At 39.9% G+C, this 18,901-nt stretch overlaps 1 long non-coding RNA gene across 1 annotated transcript in view; it reads right to left on the bottom strand.

Annotated features, from left to right (window-relative positions):
- The window catches only part of LOC125696114 (uncharacterized), a 30,689-nt gene extending 16,340 nt beyond the window's left edge, over window positions 1-14,349 (bottom strand). The window contains exons 1-2 of the long non-coding RNA XR_007378189.1: window positions 14,275-14,349; window positions 2,700-2,776 (exon numbers count right to left, since the gene is read on the bottom strand). This is a non-coding gene — a long non-coding RNA (uncharacterized LOC125696114). The remainder of the gene's footprint in view (window positions 1-2,699; window positions 2,777-14,274) is intronic.
- Window positions 14,350-18,901: the final 4,552 nt, after the last annotated feature.

Here is an 18,901-nt window from a genome sequence, read left to right as displayed (position 1 = left end):
GTAGCAAGAAGCTTTCTTTCAAGCTTTCTTTTCTCTGCAGAGGAGGAGATGTGGTCAGGGCTCAATAGCTAGTAGCAATCTTTAAACAACTGGCAGCTACCCCTGTTATCTCCTGGATTTGCAGTTGCAGCTGTTACAACCAACAGTGCCATTTACCTCAGAGACCCTGGCCAGGAGCCCATCTGTTTTGTTGCCTTTTTGTCTGCAATTTTTTTTCTCCCCGATTTTTCCTACCCATTCCCCTGGCACAGGCTCATGGATCTTCTTCCTCTCCACGATGAGAGCAGTTCTGGCAGCATCCAGTCTTCAGGCAGGGATAGATTGGCTGCAGCCACTTGCCCTCCACAGCCTCCCATTTTAGTTCTGAAACCAAGCTGTTGCTTCACCTTGTTGTGGTGGTTTTCCCCATGGCTCTCCACCAGTGCATAACAGAATGAATTTGGAAGGTTTTTGAATTTGCTTTCTTTCCATCCAGGCAGTTCATGCCTCTGAATTCATTATCCCATACTAAAGAATCACTGCCCCAAATCCACTGCAAATTTCCACAATCCCTTCCCTAGAGGCACCGAACAGTTTCCAGGCAGGATAAAGAAAGGAGTCTGATCTCACCTGGCTGTAACAAGGGTTTCAGATAAGGTATTACCTCATGTTTTCCAGGTGGAGGAAAGCATGCAGTGCCCTGAATAGGATAGCCAGGATATCCATTAAATGCCAACATTAAATCCCCCGTTCAGAAATCAGGTTAGCTGTAGGTAACAGAGATTTAATGGCCACTGCAGCATAAGAATAATTACATTGATCCACAGAGCTGAGCAGGCATGAGTTTAATGCTTCTGAAAGCCAAGTGTGTCGTGGCTCAGAACAAAATTCTTTGTGCAAAGAAGTAGGTACACCTAGAGCAGCTTTGTAGTGAATGGAGCTTTTGCTCTGACCTGCCCACATCTGCTGAAAGGTGACCAAAATAACCTGAGCTGCAAGGCATCCGTCCTCATTACCTACAAAAGCTCAATTTCATAACAGTGATTTTAAGGTCACAAAAATCAAACTTAATTAAATCATCTGAAACTCAGTCCTCCAAAATCAAGTATTCGTATTCAATGGTCCATCATAAAAATCTCACAGTCTGGAGCTTGAGGACTCCAGTCTTAGTTTCACAATTATTAAGTAAATTCTGGCTAACCCAAATTATCAGGCATGTGTTAAGATTAAAAGACATGATGAAAGAATTTAGACCCTAACAGAGTAATAACTAAAAGATGCTAACAGGCATCTGCTTTCATTTGTCAGTAATCAAGCTAATGGAAAAAAACCTCAGGACGTTAGTTTTAGAAAAGCTGAATAGCCAATTCCTTCTAGTTAATTTAGATTACCACAGAATCATTTGAGCTGGAAGGGTCCTTTCAAGATCATTTATTCCAACCCCTTCCACAATGAACAGGGACACTTACAGCTAGATCAGGCTGCTCAGAACCCCACTCAACCAGACCTAGAATATGTCCAGGGATGGAGCATCCATGACCTCTCTAGGCAACTTGTTTCACTGCCTCACCACTCTGTTGTAAAAAGACTTTTTCTGAATCTCTAAAGTCTAAATCTTATAGTTTGAAACTAAGAGTTCTGTAGACCAAAATGGGTCTTGAAAGAATAGATTAAAGAAGAAAGACCAACATGCATTTTGGAAATGACACTGCAATAGTATATAAGGCTCAGAGATACACAAGCTAAGGAAGTCTTCCAACAGAGAAGTATATAACCCTCAAGCCTAGTGTAACAAACCACAGAGTAATATAATCCACTCATAAAAAGTGAGTTTCTTTGACAAAAATACAGATTTTTCAAGTGACTCATTTTGAAGGCAAAATTTATAGAACAGTGTACAGATTCACTCTTTTCATCCCTCCATACAGAAAGGCAAACTTCTCCTATGCAGAAAGAACTTCATTTCTTTTCTGAGATAGCCTCTGAACTAGGGAGATACAAACATGTAGTTTTTATGCACTTCATAGGTGCTGTTTACAGTTACTAAAAGGACTTATTGCCAAGAGATGTTGAGATAATGGACTTTTGCCTTTATGTTCAGCAACCCACACTGCATCCCCACTGCTAGTCAGGCCATCTGCAAGCACTGCTTTCAAGCACGGCAAAGCTTCCATTTTATTCCTGCATCAGAAAGATAGCTTTATGGAGTTCGCAGCTGATGAGCAAACAGTCCACTCCCACCTCAAACAGCGCAAAACTACACTAAGCATCTCCAGCAAGCTTCTATTTGAAGAAAATAAAACTGATGGCTGTTTTTATCCCCTTTCCTGTATGGTCCCATCTCAATGAAAATTTGTACAGTGGGAACAGATCCAGGTTTTCTTGCTCATCTGCTGCTCTCAGCCACAGTCAAGAACAAGCATCCAGGCATCAATTACAGGCATGGCCCTGCTTGCTGCATGCTCCACACACTTGTGTTTTCCACATCTTATGGACCTCATATGTTTAAAACAGAGCTGAGACCTGCACCTCTGCCTTTGTCCAGACCCATGAATTTCCTATGGCAGTTCAGGCACACAAAACGAGGTAGCAGTACAGAGAGATCTTCCCCCATACCGATAAAATGGCAGACTCAGATCACGTCCTCACTTACAAATACTGAGTTACAAATTACCAGCCTAAGTGCCTCATATTAGTGGTAACAGCAAGTGAACACTCACCTCTGTGCTCACAACATAGGCTTCTTGTGCAGGGCTGGGGTGGCATTATCTTCCTGGATGGATCATTTCCACATATCCTGTGACAGAAAGAAGTTAGAACACAGTCAGCTGAGAAAGTCCCTGGGGACCTCTGCCAATACAGAGACCATAATATAAGAAATTTTTTTCCTACATGGAGAGTCTGATCTATCTTTCAAATATAAGGGCTGCTCCAAAATGCCTCCTATTGTCTCCTGACATCAGAGGCAGATGTTGGTGGAACAGCAGTAGAGGTTGAACCTTCCCAACAATATTCCATTAAATTCTGTTGCCATAAGATAGATGTCAGTATAGGGGCACTCTGACATAAAAGGGCACGTGAAGCAAGGGGTATAATTAAATTCCTCCATGCAGAAAAAGTGACACCCACTGACATTCATCTACACTTGCTGAACATTTAAGGAGACCAAACAGTGGATATTAGCACAGTGAGGCAGTGAGCTTCAACACTGGTGACAGCAACGTGAAAGACAATTCACATTCTGGGCAAACATGCACAGCTGCCACACCACAAAATGAAGAGCATCTTGATCAGCTCATCCATGCAAATTGGCTAATGGTAGTGACTATGTTGAGAAGTAGTGTTTTCATAGCTGAGAATTTTCTCTATCAAATGGTGTTATTGTGTTCTGTTGTAGTTTCCATGGAAATAAATAGGAGGCATGCTTTCAGAACAACCTATATACTATAAAATGTCTGCACGTTTTACCATGATTGCTTTTATTGACTCAGATATTTTTAAAATAAAATGAGTAATTAGATAAAAGCAGTTTGCTACCTGGAACTGAGCAATAATTTATAAGCATTCACCAAAACTTGAACTGATTCTGACACTTCTCTTAGTTATGTACAGAAGAGAAAGAAACTCATATCAAATGTGCTCTGAAGTCTATTTATAAGGGCAAGATGAGAGAGAATCTAAAACACAAACAGTTTTGGGGAAAAAAAAAAAATAGGAATAAAACTATTTCTACTACCTTATGTACTGCAGCATTTTACCAGTAGTAAATTCAATACATGTTTTTGCTTCTACTAAAGCTTAACATACATTTCCTGAAAACTAGATAGTGTCAAACTGTGAGAGCTTCGCTCATGTTTCATTGATACACGTTTAGTATATTTAGCTACAGACTTAAAAGCACACTTTTCTAGAAGGAGAAATGATAGGGGCAATAATGATTCAGACAATTACCTGAATTGCAAACAATTGATTTTTATATTTGACATTTTCTGATGCATTTTTTGCTGTTAGTCAGTAATATTATTAAGTCATTGACTCTCCCAAAGACTTGAGTGTTAGTTAAGAACTGTAAGTGACTGCCTAGATGTAACACAGCAGCTAAGTCACACTGCCAATTAGACAGGTCTTTCTGTCATCACTGATAACATGTTAGAATAGTTTAGCAATAGGACAGAACAGTTATCCAATAAATTTAGCCTTAAACAGAAATTATCTACTCCTAATAGCTAAACAAAAGCTTTTTATAATCCCTCATAGAGTGATTTTATAGCATAGCAATTGTCTAGCTCTCCTTGCTTATGACTGCAAGTATAAGTCTTGCCTGACTACAAATTTTGTGTTTTATAACACATAATACAGTATGCTGTACATATGTGTGTATAACACATCTCAGAAGGATCATCATTTATTAAGAAAATCAAAATCAGCTTATAAGTTTTCATATGTTAATAATTTGACAATCCCATAAAATTCATCACATAAAAATATCTAAATTACAAAAAAAAAAAATTATAATAAACTTAGATGTAATTCACGTATTTTAAAATTCATATTAAGAACTTATTGTTCCCAGAAAGATTCAGTATAACCTCTGTTTCAGATCCCAACTACTAAAAAAACAAACAAACAAACAACGGAATCAAAGAGTCATAGGATGGCTTAGGTTGGAAGGGATCTTAAAGACCATCTAGTTCCAACCCCCTGCTATGGGCAGTGTTGCCATGCACCAGATCAGGTACCCAACAAGTCCAGCCCTTGAACACCTCCAGGGATGGGGCATCCACAGCTTCTCCGGGCAGCCTGTGCCAGTGCCTCACTGCCCTCTGAGTAAAAATTTTCTTCCTAACATCTAAACAAAATTTCACCTCTTTTAGTTTAAAGCCTCTTTTAGTTTGAAGTATAAACTCCTGTTCATAAGTTTCCTTCATGTACTGGAAGGCTGCAACGAGGTCTCCCTGTAGCCTTCTTTTCTCCAAGCTGAACAAGCCCAACTCCCTCAGCCTTTCTTCAAGGAGAGGTGCTCCAGCTCACTGATCACCTACACGGCCCTCCTCCAGACCCTTCAACAGCTCCACATCACTTCTTAGCTTTTTATCTAAGATCAATTAAATTAACCTGCTCCCAAAGAGGTTTATGTCCCACCTCTAAGCATGGTCATCCTTCATCAGGACATAGTCTTCTTTACTTCCATTTTCTACATTAATTCTTCATTGATCACTTGACTTGATTTGCTTTTATGAACTGATCAAAGGTGGGAAATGGCAACATCTTCTTTCAAAGGCAAACAGCAGCCCATTTTGGCCTTCCAGGAGGCCTGTAAATCCACCATATTACACAAGTATAACTGAGAGAGTATATCTTGATAAAGCTATATACATATTTGTCTTTCTTCTGTATCAGTTTGAGGTTAGGCAGTGTTTCCCACAGTCTCTGCCTCTCAGAACATCTATCACCAGAAAAGATGATGCCAGCTCACCCATTTGGCTGCTAACCTTCTGTCTCTACTCTTTTTTCTTACCTCTGCTACTTTCTCCAGCCATTTGGTCTGTAGTTTCTGTTTTTCAACCTTTCAGGGTAGGCTGTTGCTCCATCTAGGTAAAATACCGCTTTGCACAATCCAGCACTAGTGCACACTTCAGAGAAAAAGCCCTCCTGGGAGCAGTGGTTAAGTTCAAGTCTTTTCTATTTCCACATTAACATAATCTCAGTGTTCTTAGACATTTTTTTATTCTCTATACTACCTTCCTGCTTCTGCTGGCACACAAGCCAGGACACTGTTATCCTTCTTGGCCACCTAGGTACACTGCTCATGTTCAGCCGAGCATCAACCAACACCAGCAGGTTCTTCCCCTCCACACAGCCTTCCAGCCACTCTCCTTCAAGCCAATGATGCATGGGGTTGTTGGGACCAGAGTCCAGGGCCTGGCATTTGGTCTTGTTGAAGCTCATACAATTGACCTTAGTCCATTGATCCAGCCTGTCCAAATCTTTCTGTAGAGCCCTTCTGTGCTCAGACAAACCTACACTTCCTCCCCACTTGGTGATACCTGCAGACTTACTGAGGTTGCATTCAATTCCCTCATTCACTTCATCAAAAAACATTAAATATGATGGGTCCCAAAAGGTGAGAAGAGAAAATAATAAATGAAAGCTATCAGTGTAGCAGTAGCCATATTTTCTTTTCTTGATGACAAGACTCATCTCAATAGTGTTAATGAGCTTCAGTGCCCATGGAATCTAGATTTCTCCACTCTTAACTTGGCATACTGTGGGTGTAATATGCTATAAAGACATGATTAATCCCTTAACACCAGCTCTTCTACTGATGATGGTAGCCCTCTTCACAGTGGGTTACTGCAGCTACAGAAGATTATGATTTTTAGCTTTGTAGACTTTTACAGATGCAAATTAGGTGCATGAAAAAAAAAATATCACATGTATGGATTGCCCTACACTTTGCTTTTTTCCAATGACTCATTAGGTATGTTCTAGAAGAAGCTGGAAACCATTAGAAAGCTTTTCATTTTCTAACACGAATTCTCTGTGCTAGTTCTCACCAGCTGACTGTGGCTGTTCTCCTTTTCAAAGCTCAATATCAAGATGGTGCCAGAGACTAAACATCTTGGGATGTATCATGGAGTATCGCAGACAGCACTACATTTATCCATGTTCAATTTCATTTTGAATCAGCATCTTTACCACATAACCCATAAAGGAAAATAAATTTAATAACAGCCACTTGTGATTTAAAACTGTAGGAGGAATAATTAAGATTAGTAGGAGACACAGTTTCTGAATGAAGATATACAGTACATAACCCAAGTTTATGAATCCACTTTATCCAAATGATTAGTAGCTTACTTTTTGTGTTGCTGACGTTCAGAGAAGATGAAAAATCATGCTGGTGTATTAACCATTCAATCATCAACATGTATGGTAAAAAAAGTGTTACTCTGCTTCCTAACTCAAGCACTGAAGGGAAAGAAAACACGCTACAGTTTTCACACAGTTGACCTCTAAAAATAAATATTTTTGATAATTTTGACAGAATAAATGGGCACGAGAAAATCTTCACATTCATGCAGCTTATTTAAGCCTTGTTCTCTGGAGTCTCACAGAGTGTATTTAGCTTTTCATTTTCTTTTCAGAAATTTCATTTCAGAAGCACCTTAGGAGCAGCTATTTTAAGCTTGCAAATATCATTGAAGTGATGGCAGTGCTAACCCACTGACAAAGCTGCTTAAGTGTACCCTGAAAACAAGCTCATCAGATAAGAAAGGGAGAACAGTTTCTGTCAGATGCTCATTCTTCAGGAAATGGGCCTGTGCTGTTCAATGAGTGCTTTCAAACACTACCTATTCCACCCCAAACCTCTTACTGTATACAGTTTTCCACCAGATGCCTTCTAGTTTCATCAGCATATTTATATGGCAATATATCAGTGAAATCTATAGATGAGATGAACTTCAAGTAATTAGAGTCCACAGGTAATTGCTCAGAGTTCTCTACCATGCTCTGAGGAAGTTCATATACGAAGTTTGCCTTTCATACATTCTGTTATCAACAGTAACATCCTCCACAATTTTACGCTCCAAAAACTCCTGGCAACAGATAAGAACAAATTGACTTTTAAGAACAACAATTAGAGTATGGTTTTACGTACAGAAAGTGAAAGTTACCATTCAAGGTCATTTATCTTATACTGTATTAACCAACTATAATCAAGTTGGCACCCCCCAAAAAACATGGATCAGAACATCACATAAGGCAGTTCATTCAAATTATTCAAACGTTATAAGCTACACGTGGCTTTCATGCTACTCAGAAAGCTCAGTTATTTTAACATCCCCAAAACTAATAGCCTGTTAGGTGCACACACCTCATTCATTTTATACTCATTATATTTAGAGGTGGAATGAAATACAAATTGCCCAAACCCAGAAAACACATTCCAGAATAACTCCTATTTATTGAAATAATGTTAAACTGAACATAACAAAAATAACTTTTCCCCTTCCTTCTCCGGGTCTGTGCATTTCCATTATTTACATCCAAAGATTACATTCAATAGTAGCAATTTTGAATTATCAGTAAAGCCAGGAGGCAAGGAAGTTGATTCAGACTCACTATAGGCTGGCAGATACATAAACTAAGCTACATTTTAATAGTTTGGAAGGCTCACCTGCCATGTGAAGGAAGTACTACTGAAAGGAACTTGATAAATCGTCAGACAGATGACCATCTGATGAATATGTAGCTTACAAGAAATATCTAGGCCTATTGCTTGATAGCCAGCAGAATCATCCTGAAATACTTAATTTTGTATAAGAATATATAAGCCTTTAGCACATTGTTTTAAATATTTTGTTATCCCACCAATCAGTATTAAAACAGAACCTTGAATATATACAAAACACCCCAATTACAGACTCAGTGGGCATTTCCTGAGTTGTATTTAAAAAAATAATAAAGAAATTTAAAAAGCAGTATTGTAGTATTTCTGCCTCTCCAGAGTAAATTCATTTGCATTAACAATATATGAGCAATGCTCCAAGTCCTCCTTTACATACATTGTGTATTCCTAAAGAAAGCATTCCGGACTGGATCTCTGCAGATCATGGATTTCATCAGTCACTTGGCCACTGAAATTGACTGTGCTGTTCTGTCTCTTTGGGCCCCCACTTTCCTCATTTCCTCTGCTTTGAAGGTCAGATCATTCCAACAGATCCAGTCTCATTTTCTGAGCTTTCCTCACTCCTTGCACAACAGAAGTCTAATGCTTACGTTCCACAGTAATACAAAGCCATGTGGTAAAAAACTTGGGTTTTTTTTCCCCTGAAGTACTGAAATCCAAGTCAAAATTTCTAGTTCTAGAGAGCAATCAGTTCAGGATTAAGCTTTTAAGAATACAATACACCTTTTTACACTGCTACAACGTGAAGTATGAATGATTACTTGTACTTTATCTAGGTGTAAGTGCAGCCTTTAGTCTTCTGTTCTTATTTGATCTCTTTTTCACCAGCTTTTAACATGCCCTTACCAACTGCAGCACTTTACCTTCTGTGGAATACTAGCTGTCTTTTTCAAGCTAATATCTCTTGCCTCTCATCTGCCCCCTCTGAGTATTCATACCTGGTTTCTCCTGGACAGAACATAGCATCCTTATTTTGCAATCAGTTATTCACTGACCAAAAAGTAGACATAAAAATTGAGTAGCTTTAAACCATAATTGGTGACCTCAACTCAGCACGCTCAAGCGTTACAACCAGCAGCTCTCCAGGCTCCTCAGCTCTGATCCTTGACTTCAAAGACCAAGCAATCTCTACTCTGCAAGCAGCCTGTGTTGAAAACTCTCACCTTCAGTAGGTCCAAGAAAGCACGAATACCTCAAACCAGACACACATGTTTAGTAGTTCTTAAGATCCCTGCCAAAATCACATTTATCTAAAATATTGTTTGTGTTTTAGCATCACTCATAAAAATTCAGGTATAATCACACAGTGCAAACAAAAGGACCCTATATGAAACATTCCCAGGCCAAGTCTTGTCAAATCACGCCCCCACCATAAATCCAGCATTTAAGCCTCATAGGAGACAACATCAGTACAAATAAACACACTGGAGAGATTCTACCTACTTTTGCACCATTGTCTCAAAGCTTGCTGAGGAATGCTGATGGACAAGTCCTGGGCAAGGGTTAAGAAACCCTTTGTCTGAGGGACACAGATGGAGAAGTCCAGGGAAGTCCTGGTCAAAGTTGGCAAAATCTTTCGTAGGATTATTTGCAGGCCTGGGGCAACCAGAGAGAGAGAAGCCACAGCTTAATTGCCAGGAAGCAGTCTTTTGTATGGGCTTATCTTGAGGGACACAGCCATCTCAGGAGGTACTGCACATGACTCTTACCAAGCGCCCAGGAATGCCATGTTGGCACAAGAAGGAGGATAAAAAAGGGACCAACAACCATGAGATTAGATTAGGTTTTTGGCAACAGATTCCTCACAACGAGATGGATGCATGCTGACGGACTCTCCTAGACCTGCTACCCAAGTCCTGCCTCATCCTCCTGGACTTGCCCTGTTGCTGTACCTACTTACTGTCCAAGGCCAGCCATGCTGCTGCTGCTCTCCCCCTGCGCTTTTGCCTCGGACCATCAGAATGGCATGCAGTGGGACACTGCTGATCCTGGTGGTGACTATCCCTGCTTTACACAGTTCTTGTTTCTTTCCTATCGCGCACTTTCCCTTCTCCATCACCCTAATCCATAGTAGTCACTGTCCTCTCCTTCCCCATCTCCCTAGTTAAGATTTGTAATAGACTGGCTGGACCAACACTTGAACCATTGTTTCTTAATCTCATATCAGTTATACATGTATCAAAGAACTCCTCTCCCTCTTATAAATTGGGATGACACACACTAGCACAGGCCATTTTTTTTAAGCCTTCTATTAAGCTACATTACCCATTTCCACACCACGTGAATCTGTATCTAGCTTACTTGTTTTTGCAGGTCTGCTTCCTCCTTTCTTTTCATCCTGGTCAGCTGGTGGTTCCTCTGTGCAATTGAATTTGGCAGGTGGAAGTGTGTTTGTTTAAGCTGCACACAAGCTGGGGAATGCTGTTTTGACAGCTGATAGGTCTGCAGCATCCTTAGAGACTTATAACAAACACACTGAAGGCTTCATTATTTATAAAGCTTTACAGCTGGAGTGCACAGATCACCCATAGCTGATTTGTCAACGGAACATTCAACCATATTTTTTATGGTATCCAGCTTTTACAGACTTTGCATAAACCTAGAACACGATTTTGTCTTATCTTCCTGTGTAGCTACCTATGCAGCCTGCTGTAGGGGGTGTGCCTTGCAGGCAGGCTGGACTCAGTGGTATCTACAGTCCCTTCCAGCCCCTGCAATTTTGTGATTCCTACTTTTAAAACTTCCTTTATTCTTCCTCAGCAGTTGATTTCCTTTTTTTCATTAGATTATTTGGGGAGACGGTATTTTTATTTCTTTTGTTGTTGTTTGTTTGGACATTCTCCCACTCTGTTCACTACAGTAGCTAAAAGACAAATTCCAGGTTTCCTCAGTTCTACACAGAATCAAGACACAGTCATAGGGTGGCTGTGATCTGTGGAACATACGCAGGGTTCTGCATCGTATTTCAGCGTTTCCTTTCCTCTGTGCTTGCAAGATAAACATACAAAACCATTTTTACACTGTTTTAGCAGAGCATTCTGTATCAGTTCTAACCTCTGTTTCCCTATGCTTGTTATACTTCAGACCATACTTCTACTTGCTCTTCTTTTCCCTCCTCCAATCAAACAACGCTATACATTCAGATGAGACTGCTAATATTTTAATTTCTCTTATATTTCCATACCTTCAACCCCCCTTAGCTTAAGAGAAACACCAGGGGATACATTCTAGGGAACACCAATAGTCCATGTAGAAATCAGCAGGAGCAGCAGGTGTTTGGCACCTCTGAACATCAAGCCCTATCTGCATATTCCTGCCAAGCTCATTGCCCAAGAACCTGAACACCTGCATCAGATTGATGTTGCCAGCTCTCCTAATTTTATTTCCAGCGTGAGACTGTGTACGGGCTTTAAACTGCACTTCTGGAATTATCCAATTACATGGAAATCTCAGCACTCATCACAGAATTCTGATCTTCCAGACCCAAGAGAAAAACATGAAAACACCATCCACATGCCATAGCAGGTGAAAAAGACATTAGAAAACAAAGAATTTTGTAAAGCATTACCTTAATTCAGTTCCTTTGTTATAAGGGGATACAACTCATGATGCTCAAGATTCACAGTAATGTAAAACTTCAAAAAGATTTACAATTTGTTCTCACTGCCAGCAGACAGTATGCAAGATCTGTACTAGAGGAACCAGGAAAATATTCATTATGACTTTTTTCCTTTTAAATCCACTAAAAATAAGACTGTGTTCTGTAACCATTTCATAGAATCTCTGACTGGATACTGACAGCAACATTCACTGACACTTTCTGAAAGGTCTTTAATTGATCATTCACATAAATCTCCACAAAAGCTGCATTTTCCTCCAGATGGGAAGCTGTATTCTGATGCACAGACCCATCAGAACTTCTGAACTCTTATGTTATATTCCCAAGAATGTTATAGTAATAACAAGCTAGATGTATATACATGTGTGCACACACCAAGGAAAAAAAATAATAGTATTATTCGTACAAATTACTTGGAAAGTGATTTCAAGTAGAGAGGGTGTCAGGTTTGAAATCTGTTTGTAAACAACTTGTAAACAGAAGTTTGGGTTCGCTGGATATTTATTTGTTCAGCTCAGTTTTGTGTTTAATAAATTATTGGATCTTCTATATATGATGCTTAGCGAGTATAAACAGATTCTATAGGGTTGGTCTAACTCTTAAGTCTTGAGAAATAAGGTTCGTAATTTTTTTTCTTTAACCTGATAATGGCACAAACACAGCAGTGGCACTTTCTATTTTGAAAGGTTTTCATTTTAGTTGAAATGAAGAACCTCCTGGCCAGCATCCAGGCACAGGTTTCCTGCAGATAAAGGTCAGCGCTGCCAGAGGAGAGTCTAAGTGTGCCTGCAGGAGGCAGGCCTCAAGCTCTATTGAGGTTTGCCAGAGTAGTAGAAGCTCAGCCAGCTTTGCTCACTTCTTCGTACTAAGAGTGGAATTGCACCCAAAGAGGAGAAACAGTAATATTTTGTCCATTTCCTTCTCTTGTAAGACATGAAATATGGCTACCTAGGAGGGCTGTTCTCCTCTACTGCAGCACTGTGGGCTGTCTAGCCTGTTTCTAATACTTGGTTACAGCTGTTGTGGTGGAGCCAGCAACAGCCTCAGCCAAGTATTTCAGATGCAAATGTTTAGGCAGTAAACTACAGGTCATGTGATATGGAAACATTTTTCCCGGGTTTTTGTTATGGATGCTGTTAAAATGTAAAGACTGGGATGGCTTTTCTCACTCTGCTTTGTGGTACACAAGTGCATTTTGATCAGATTCTCTATCTTGTAGATAGATGACTGTAAAGGCTACATATATTCTGTTCTAGTTGTCTTTTCCAAATTAGATTTGGTATAAATAACAATTCCTGTCCAAATTAAAATACGAGCTAGCATTCTAGAGTACTTTCATTCTGAGAGCTTCCTTGATATACTTCCAATGACATTCAAGCTACAATTTTGTAAATCAAGGAACTTGAAAGTCTTTAAAAGCTGTAGTAAATTATGTAGAGTGTTTGAAGAGAAAATATGATGAATATTTCTTCATCATGTTTCATGCAGAAATTAACGCAGATTGATAGGAAGACAAATGTTGCCATTCAGTAACTGTCCTACCAGGAGACAATAGGGATTGGAGAAAAGAAGTTCTCTGATAACAAAAAATTCATTTTTCTCCTCTTCTTCTTTCCCATTTTTCATGCCATTCTCACGAATACCAACACCAGCTTTCCCACTGTTCTCACAGCAGAGATGTTCATCATGCACCCACGTTGTATCAATCCCACCCACATCTGGAGGGCTCCAGAGCTGAGCAAGGAGAAAATGCAATCTGCTCATCCTGTCTCAGTAATCCCCTCCTTCCTTGCTACGGTGAGCAAGGAAAAATAAAAGCAAAGAGTAAACAAACAAAAACCAACAACAAAAACAGCATTCCTACACAAGAAGTAATTACTTTTTCAGTTGATTTTAGCGAAGAATGGGCTTTGTTGTCAAGGCTACTCTATGTTTCTTTTTGTATTGATTTATTTTTGAAACACCATGACCTGTAGCAATTAGTGGTACTTGTCTAGCAGCAATGCACATTAAAACAGGTATTTTCTGAAATAGAGTGGGAAGGGAAAAACAGTAAATGCTATTCACGAAAAACACTGCCTGGCTTTTAAGTGAGTACAGAAAGTCTTCTGAAAAACCACATGAACGAGTTGAGAACAGCCACAGCTTTTTTCCATTTTCCATCCCATCATACAAAGCGCATAAACATCCTCAGACCAGGACCCCTGCCAGAAAGGCCTGCTGGTAAGAGACACCTCAGTGGAGCATCTTGCTCTTCCTATCCAGGTCACAAGGCCCTACTGCCTGTTGCACAAAACAGCTTCCTGCAGAGGGGAAAGCATAGGCACACAGCAGCATCTTACCCTGACTATCCACCTCTTGACCCAGCAGTGCCTTAAAAAGGCGAACAGCGAGAGAGTAGTGCGGGGAACATAACCCTCTGTAAGGATACACCCAAGAAAGGCAGCAGTCACAATCCAGTAATAAAGAAGGAATCACTTACCCCTTTCCAAAGACGAGGGCTCACCAAACACTCCAAAAGAGGCAATCACTAAGCACAGATGCTTCTTTTGTGGCTGCCAGACCTTAAATGAGGTTAGGGAGGGGTGGAGCCAGAATCTATCCCCTTCAGTCTCACAGGTGAATTGCTTCCACTTGTGTTCTCAGGGCTCGTTACACCCACTCACCAGTTACTCAGCCATTCATCTAATATTTCCATACACCCTCTGACAGCCACATGGAAGGAATGGATCTCCCCTGCAGGTGACCTGCCTGGTCATGTCCCCAGGAGATGCTCCAGACAAGCCCCTTCCTGCAAATCAGCTCTGGACTGGACATCAAGCTCACTGGCAACAACAGGGAAAGCACGCCGCATATGGTTGTGGAAACAAGCTTTAGATATAGCAGAGTTGAAAAACTCATCAGGGAGAAAAGCTGTGCAGAGTACAGGTGGCAAGTGAGCTGGATTTTTTAAGAGATCTGGATTTATAGATCTACAGGTGCCCAAATATCAGCTCAGACATCTGAATCTACTTACTGGATTGGAATCCTCTTCCACATCCCTCATTTCTCATGTCCTGTGAGGAACTAACATTAAGTTCCTGAATCTGTGGAACAGGAGAATAAATTCTCTTAATACACTTCAGAGAGCCACAAATTGTAGAGGCAGCTGTGCAGGAAATTTATCTGAAAAAGCACCCCTCGAAGGCATTTCTGAGAATGGATATGTTAATACTCAAGTACGTTTTAGAGTTTCATATACCTTAAGTGATGACTAGGTTAGATTATACACACACACTAAAAAAAAGATGATCCTGAACAAAATGGAACTGTGAAGCCAGTTAGAGTAAGCAATCTGCAGTGCGCTCGATTGCTACTGTGTGATGCAGTCATTAGTTACCTGATTAGAAATGCAAGGTAGCCTTCAGCTGCCTTTTGTTACTGTGTGTTGGTGAATGCAAAGGGGAGAATTCAAAAAACAAATTGCTCCAAGTTGCCACTGAGTGCCTATAGACTGGTATTAAGAGGAATTTGAGCATTACTGTGTACGCTGCAAGAGCTATAAAAGCATTAGGATAACCACAATGCTTTCCCTGCTGGGAACGCTTCCCAGGATTTAGCCATAACCCAACCATTAATTCTGTCCTATCAGGAGACATGTTCTCGACATTAGGAGACATGCATTCTGTCAGACCAGGGCTGATGAGTAGAGCTTTGAAGATGGCTTATGCCTTCGGTTACCATGGCCAACCAAATATGGCACTCCTGAAGTAGTCTCCTTGCTCATTTAGCAGAGCATTGCCATGCAGACTTCAAGCAAACATCCCTAGCTGAGAGGCTGTGAGAAATGCCCATACAAAGTTATACCCAGTGATAGCCCCTAAGGCTCCCTAACACTAGAGCTCTGGAGGCTTAAGCCATCTTCATGGATAGAAGTGGTATCACTTAACATGTCCTGGGAGGTGAGGCTCAGCTGAAAAGAAGTCAGACTGCTTACAACTGTCTGTCCATACCCATCAGCTGGATTATATTAATGCCATCTTTCATTAAGAATGCTTTTTCAGATTCTTTTTCAGATTCTTTTCAGAATAGAAAAAAAAAAAAAAAAAAAAAAAAAAGAGTTATTTGTAGCAGGGGTTCCCAGCCAAGGAGGTAGGCTCAAATGTTTTACGAGCAAGGTGCAGAAACCCAGCAGAAAAACTGTCATATCTGCATTGGCAAAATCAGCTCAGAAATGACTGCTTTGCATTTGGCATTGCCTCTGGAGTGAGGGAGACATTCATGAGGTGAAATGCAGGTGAGGACAGGGGGAGGGCAGTTCAGTTCAATGAAATAAATAATAATTTCCATTTTCACTAGGATATTGACAGGAAAAAAAGACTGGGAAGACTGAGCACCTTATTCAGAGCCAGCTGCAGCTCCCCTGCAAACGCCACCGCACTGCCATGCAAGAGTTATTGTGAGCCAGCTGTAAACCATCCTTATCATCCACCTAATCCTTGAGCATACAGAAAAACTGACTCAGCACACACATATCTTCCACTGTCAGCCAGGAGAGGGAGTTCAGGGTAGAAGAAAAAAGGGACAGCTTTTTATAGCTCTCTACAGCAAGTAATTAAACACAGCTCTCTCAAAAGGATTCCCAGTCAGGAGCATAGAGCAACAAAGCAGCAGGGCTCAATGTTCAAAAAAGACAGGCATTCCAAGCAGAGGGCTGAGATTACAAAGATGATGAAGGGCCTGGAGCATTTCTCACGTGAGGAAAGCTGAGTAAGCTGGGTCTTTTCAGCCTGAGGAAAAGATGACTGAGGAGATCTGATTAATGTTTATAAATATCTAAAGGGAGATGGGAGGCAAAGAGACGAGGCCAGGCTTTCCTCAGTAGTGCGCATAGATAGGAAAAGGAGCAATGTCCTAAAACTGGAACACAGGAAGTACCATACTGTCATCCTAAATCTGGGAAGAAAACTCTCTAACATGCAGTGTTAGAAAGCGGCATTCCTTTACTTCTCACAGCACATACCAGGCAACGACAAACAAGCACTTGTTCTCAGAGTTCAGGTTCTACATTTAAACAGAAAAGACAGACATACGCAGCACATTTTGTATACATAGTCCATCCTATGTATCATACATATATGTATCATATATAACGATGCTTCTAAACCATTTGAAATGAGAATAATAAATTTTCAGCCCTCTTTGCTTACATTCATAAAGCCATATTAAAGATCAACTTCTTGCCTGGATTTTGGAAAATCATTTCATAGGACTGCAACCACCGTGTATGTCACAGAAGATATCTTTGAATTCTACCTCTATTTCCTTGTGGACACGTTGTCTCTTATCCTGTATCTAGATTGTATATACTTCAGGACAGCCTTTAAGTCACAGCTAGCCCTGAAATCATATCTGGCAATGTATTTTAATCTGTCTTTTCACTTTGGGGCTACATCTATCCCAGGCATGTGAGAAATTAGTGCCAGATTTTTTCCAAAATTTCACCGACAAAAGTATCACTCATCTCTTCATCCATCTTTCCTTGTTTTTCAACAGTTACACTGTGAGTTTCTTGAAGGAGAAAAAATGGCTTTGGCTCTTTTCTGTAGATGACAGATGCAGATGTCCGTCTATATCCGACTATTCTGGATTTTGCCTGTGTAAAACAACATTGTTTATGCAGAAAATATAAAATGTTAATCTATTTTGACAAATAAACCAAATATGAATCTGACTTGTGGAACTGTTTGCAAATTCACACTAACTGGCACATGACTGTATGTAAATAATATTTGACAAATTAAAAGTTACTCTTAACTTTTGGTTTTTACAAAACTGGAAAACATTCAGTTCTCTGTCACAATATCTGATAGCTCATACAGTCATTTCAAATTAACAAGGGGTTGTTCTGCAACGAAACAGCAGTCAGCTAGCTTAAAGGCAGACAGAGGATCATACGGCTGCTGGGATTTAACTCAGCCCCTTGTACTGTATTCTTCAAATGAAAACTTCAAAAACTTGTAGTGGGTAACAAGAAAAGTCTCTTGATGCAAGCTGGAGAAAGTAATGTGTATCTCCATAATTCTTGGGACTTTCTTAATAAAATAAAAAGCATTGATATAAACATCACAGAGTAAATTTGATTTGGTGGTTTATGGATATCAAATAAATTTCAGAAACCAACCAATATGCTTAACTGAGAGTAACTGAAGAGAAGCTGAGAACTACCTGAAAATGGATATTTTCCAGCTGACCAACAGACCTGCTGGCAGTATTGTGACATGATTCACCAAACTGTAAATTGGGTTTCAAAGTTCCCCATGCAAAATTAGAAGTATAGCAGCTACAAGACAAAGCCATGATTTGTGGGACACATCCTCCCAGTTCAAAGGCATTCAAAGGCTACCACTGGCTGAGGGTTATTTTTTAGGATGTTTTATGACTGAGAACATTTCCAGAAGCAACTGAGGCAGATGAAAAACCAGAAAGATAACATCAACTGTCATGTAAACTGGCTGCTACAAAAGAAACCCAGTTACGTGCCCACAATTGAGTCAAATGTATCCTGCATCCCAGGCCCCAGAGCTGATACTAATGATCATAGAGCCTCCATTTGAAAAGGACAGGTAGTTTGTAGGGTACAACATGAAACCACAAAACGTGACATAAAAAAAGTACCTTGGTCTCCAAAATTCACCTTTTCTGGGAAAAGATGAGGAGCTACATACAGAGTCATCATGGCATTTTTTCATTAGAGAAGTTTTTCCCTTTAGTTTTAAGCAACCAAATTAACAAGTAGCTAATAAGGGCAGCTGGCTTGTTAGTATTTCTAGATTTAATTCATTCCTATGATAATTTTAAGAAAATCTGTATGATAAGTTATTGAAAGAGTAAATACTTGACGCACTGCATAAGCACAATATTTTTTATGAGATGTTTTGTAAGAGTATTTATTTGTGGTATCTATACTGCACTGAAGACTGTGAATTCTTATCTGGTTTGGCCATTATATGAAAAAGTAATTTATGCTCTTTTATGGACAGCAACATTCCTGACTTCAGCCAACAGACAAAGTAATTGAAGCATCACTAAGTTTTCTTCCTTGAAAAAAAAAAAAAAAAAAAAAAAAC

The sequence above is a fragment of the Lagopus muta genome, chromosome 7 (assembly GCF_023343835.1).
Source record: "Lagopus muta isolate bLagMut1 chromosome 7, bLagMut1 primary, whole genome shotgun sequence".
Classification (NCBI taxonomy): Eukaryota; Metazoa; Chordata; class Aves; order Galliformes; family Phasianidae; genus Lagopus; species Lagopus muta.
The sequence above is the reverse complement of the archived record's forward strand: the minus strand, read 5'-3'. Positions and strand labels throughout refer to the sequence as shown.